Consider the following 5,216-nt stretch of genomic DNA (forward strand, 5'->3'; position numbering starts at 1 on the left):
TCGTCCCTCTCCCTCTCCCTCTGCCACTCCCCTGGCTTGTGCTCTCTCTGTCTCTCTCTCAAAATAAATAAAATCTTTAAAAAAAAATCCATAGCTGCTTATATAAACATAAATGCTCTACACTATGAATTGATAGAGCGGGGTGACTCGGTATTGACAAACATAAAAATTTGCCATAGCCAAAGGTGTTGAAACCTTTCCCCCAAGGTATGTTGCTACTGTTGTTACTTGTTTGTAATGCACTGGAATTCCCACAGAATAGGAAATTGCCTCAACTGTGATCATCTGACCAATTACAAGTCTTGACGTCATAAGTTTTTCACTAGTTCTGAGAATGGACAATGTCCAGTGCACAGAACTAACTTGATAGGGGTTTTTACTGTCCAAGACAGCCGGTATTTAGAATAAAATGAAGGCTCACATTTTTTAGAAATATGATTATTGGGAAAAAAATCTTGATTTCACAAAAATAATTCTATTTTACAGTCTATATTAATCCAAGGAAAAACTTTCAAAACCACTATCTACGTTTTAACCCATTTGAAGCAAAACTGGAATAGTTGTACTGCATTTTCATTTTAGGCATTTAGAACTTTCATATTAAGGAATGATACTTTTGGGGGATGGGTTAGCCCGGTGATGGGTATAAAGGAGGGCACGTACTGCATGGAGCACTGGGTGTTATACGAAAACAATGGATCGAGGAACACCACATCAAAAACTAATGATGTATTGTATGGTGACTAACATAATAAAATTTTTTTAAAAATTAAAAAAAAAGGAATGATACTTTTAGAATTGGAACCTTTCCTTCCTAATCACAGAATGCTAAAGGGGCTGAAGTTCTTCAACTTGACAGTAATAAATAACCACATTGGCCTTTCTCTTTGCTCTTCTTCAACCACCAATAGCCATGTGGGGCATTGAGATCCACCTCCCCCAAAAAGGTTCAGAACAGTTATAAACTGCAGACCTACATACCAGAACACTAAAACATTGAACTAGAGAAAGATGAAATTTCTGGACCAAAAAGACAATAGTGATAACAAAAATCCACAGAATATCTAAAAACATATATATAAAAGAAATGTTCAAGACTCCTGTAATCACAACAATAAAACAAACAAAAACAATAAATGAGGTTAGGAAAACCTGAAACAGACCTTATTTCTAAATAGGAAAGAGTAATTCTGAAAAATTTTTATTTTATTTTTTAAGATTTATTTAAATCGAGGCACCTGGGTGGCTCAGTTGGTTAAGCGACTGCCTTTGGCTCAGGTCATGATCCTGGAGTCCCAGGATCGAGTCCCGCAACAGGCTCCCTGCTCAGCAGGGAGTCTGCTTCTCCCTCTGACCCTGCCCCCTCTCATGTGCTCTCTCTCTCTCTCTCTCATTCTCTCTCTCTCAAATAAATAAATAAAATCTTTTTAAAAAAAGATTTTTTTAATCTTAAATTTAAGAGAGAGAAAGCATGAGGGGCAGAGGGAGAGGGAGACAGACTCCCTGCTGAGCAGGGAGCCTGACATGGGGCTCGATCCCAAGACCCTGAGATCATGAGCAGAGTTGAAATCAAGAGTTGGACGCTTACCAACTGAGACACCCAGGTGCCCCCTGAAAAATTTTTAATAATACCAAACTAATCTATATGTTTATTCTAATCCAAAACTGTCAGTAGTGGTTATCCCAGGAGTGGGGCTGGGGAAAATGTTTGCAATACATATATGACAGACAAATCTTCCAAACAGCAACTGCTAAGAAAAAAACAATAATTTTATTTTTTTAAGATTTTATTTATTCATTTGAGAGAGAGAGTGAGCAAGAGAGAGAGAGCAAGCAGGGGGGAAGAGTAGAGGAAGAAGCAGCCTTCCCTCTGAGCAGGGAGCCAGATGCAGGAGTCGATCCCAGGACCCTGGGATCATGATCTGAGCCAAAGGCAGACACTTAACTGACTGAGCCACCCAGGCGCCCCAAAAAACAATAATTTTATAGAAAAAAATGCACTTACAATTGAATTTCAGATATTTCTGTTCTCAAAAGCCCTTGGCCATTCCTGCCACTGGCAGTTGCTCTCTTCTGGACTGGAAGGAGGACCCAGAGCTCCTCTGGGTAAGGACAAAAGATATGACCAGGTCACAAAAGAAGAAATACAAGTTGGTCTTAAATACATGAAAAGAAGCTTGGCCTCACTCGTAATAAGAGAAATGTAAAATAACACACATCTAAGACACCATTTTTCACTTACCAGGTTGGCGAAAACCAAAGTTTGATAGCACAATACATGGCTGTGGGTAAATAGGAACTCTCATACACTGGTTGAATATTATTATATTGCTTGTATGTTATAGATTATTTACATTTCTAAGATGGGTAATTGCATGTTATTTATTGAAATTATAAATCATGTATTCTTTGATCCAACAATTCCACTTCCTACAGATGTACTCACATACATGAAAATGACACAAAATTAATGCTGAAACCCTGTTTAAAATAGTAAAAGATTAGCTTTGTGCAGTGGCAGTATCGTAGCCAATGAGGTTTATCCGAGGCGTGATTATTGCTAATTAAAATAGTAAAAGATTGGGGCGCCTGGGTGGCTCAGTCGGTTAGGCGTCTGCCTTCGGCTCAGGTCATGATCCCAGGGTCTGGGATCGAGCCCCGCATCGGGCTCCCTGCTCAGTGGGGAGTCTGCTTCTCCCTCTCTCACTCCCTCTGTTCTCTCTCTCAAATAAATAAATAAAATCTTAAAAAAAAAAAAAGCATCAGCTATTTAAAATAAATAAATAAATAAATAAAATAAAATAGTAAAAGATTGAAAAAAGCTAAATATCTTTTGGGTGGGGACTGCTTAAATAAAATATGGAACATCCATATAAAAATATCATTCAGCTGAAAAGAAAAGGAAAAAATTCTTTATGTGCTGATATGGGAAAAGTTCCATGATATATTATTAAGAAAGCAAAGTATGTGAGAGTGTTTAAATATGCTAATATTTGTGTATAAGAGGGGGATATAAAAATATAGATTCAAATGCATAAAAATATAACCATGATGACTTGGAAAAGGAGACCGGGTTTCAGGAAATACAAGGGAAGACCAGAGGTGAGAAGAGGAATTTTCACGATTTACCTTTTCATAACTTTTGGATTTTTGAATATTGTGAATGTACTACCTACTGGAAAAAATTTTAACTGAATTTTAGTTGGACGTTTTTTCTTCATGAATTATTTGAAAACCATCTTCTTTACACCATGAGATGACTTTGTAAATGTGTTTGTGAAAAATCTCTGTTTTTACCCTGGTGAAGGCAATTATATTATAATTTGAAGTATTAATTGCTTTCTCATATTTAATTTTAACACGAAGTATACCACATTACCATAGTTTAACAAACAAAAAATTTCAAATTTTTTGTTATTGAGAGGTGCAGGAAAATAAAGGGCAAATAGATTTTATATTATTTGTGTATTATACACAATACATATTTATAAAGGAACTGAAGTTAATTTTCAGACAATGTTGCACTATCTCAAAACTTTATCATTGGTTTAAACTTGTCACACAACCACCATATCCCACAACAAATTGATTCTTGTTACATACAAGGAAAGAGTGTGTGTTTAAACAATGCATTATTTACTGACTTGGAAAAAAAAACACATTGAAGTCAGTGGACTTCTGTCCTTGAAGGAATGTAATGAACTAGTCTTCGGATAAAAGTTCCCTAGTGCCTAGTGGTGAAGGGCACGGGATTTTGGAGTAAGACCCATCTAGATTGAATCCATTGCCTATGTGACCTTGGGTGAGTTACTTCATAGGAACTGTTTCCTAATACACAATAGATTCCTCATAAAGTTGTTCATTAAATAAAATAATGCACATAAATGGTTTAGCACAGGCACCTACTTAAACTCTATTTTCATTATGAACCTTGATGCTCCTAGTCAGACACATCTCACCAAAAGGGCCCACAAGTAGTCCAGAAACTATTTGAGAAGTCTCCCGATTCCTCAGGCGAATCACCTGTGAACATGCAAACATCTCTAGAAGGATATTAATCCGGTAACTATTAATATTTCTAGAAGTATATTAATCCATAACTATTAATATTTAGCATAGAGCATTAAATAAATAAACTTGATAATGTATTACATAAATTGAAATAAATGTTACTTTAATAGCTAGTAGCAGAATTCATCTCAGAGAACAGTCTCTGTTTGGTGAGACACAGAATCCTGTGCCCTTTCAGCTGTGGAAAGAGTCCTTGGTGCACAGCTTGAATGAGGCAGGAATAAGACAAAGGGAGCAAAACTGTTCTACGTACGAAGAGAACAGGGCTTTGTGCGGTTTAGGAGCACATGCTAGTCTGAGAAAAAGGGCAGACTTTGAAGGAGGAAGAAAGAAGCTCTGGGTCCTCCTCCCAGTCCAGAGGAGAGCAACTGCCTGGTATCAGGAATGGCCAAAGGCTTTTGAGAACAGAAATGTCTGAAATTTAGCTGTATTTACATAGCTTCGTGGCCCCAAACCTTTCATAAGATCTCACATGTAACCCTGAGATGTCAGGACTTGAGGCAGTGAAAGGATTTGAATGATGTCCAGGAAGAAGGCACATGCAAAAGCAGTCAGGAAATACAGACGGTAAGATAAACACCCTGTAGAGACTTCCAGAAACAGATAGCCTCCTCCAAAAGCCTTCAGACATAGCGAGGATGGGGTGGGGGGCAAGGGATACCTCCTTTCCCACTATGTACATCAGGAAGGGCTACGTCCGTTTGATTAAGTCTCAAAGGATGGAGTGAGCTGGCTGCATGTTGGCTGCATAGCTCTCCTTCACCCCGGTTCTCCAATAATGGGGAAAAGCTAAAGCAGGACCCAGAGCCTCAACCCACGGCTGACAGGAGAAGGGTAACACAAGGTGGGGTTAGAAGAGAAAGCTTGGAGGGGATGATACATGAGGGGCATCAAACGGGGACGCCTTAACGGGAGGTCATTGTTCCGAATAAGGAGGAGCATCCATGGCTTGAACAGGCTCTAGATAGACTACATTTTAAATATTATTCACCTAAAATTAAATTTGGGATATGCTATGTGGCTATTTGATCAGATACCATATTACCTGGGATAAGTTACTGAGAGGAAATATTAAATTTGTAACATAACAACAACAACAACAACAACAACAAATGGAAAAAAGCCTGGAATTAAAAAAAAAATAA

At 37.9% G+C, this 5,216-nt stretch overlaps 1 pseudogene; it reads left to right on the forward strand.

The window, feature by feature from the left end:
* Window positions 1-2,503: 2,503 nt before the first annotated feature.
* Window positions 2,504-2,633, forward strand: LOC113918987 (annotated as a pseudogene).
* The last annotated feature ends 2,583 nt before the right edge of the window (window positions 2,634-5,216 follow it).

Source organism: Zalophus californianus, chromosome 1 (assembly GCF_009762305.2).
Source record: "Zalophus californianus isolate mZalCal1 chromosome 1, mZalCal1.pri.v2, whole genome shotgun sequence".
Lineage (NCBI taxonomy): Eukaryota > Metazoa > Chordata > Mammalia > Carnivora > Otariidae > Zalophus > Zalophus californianus.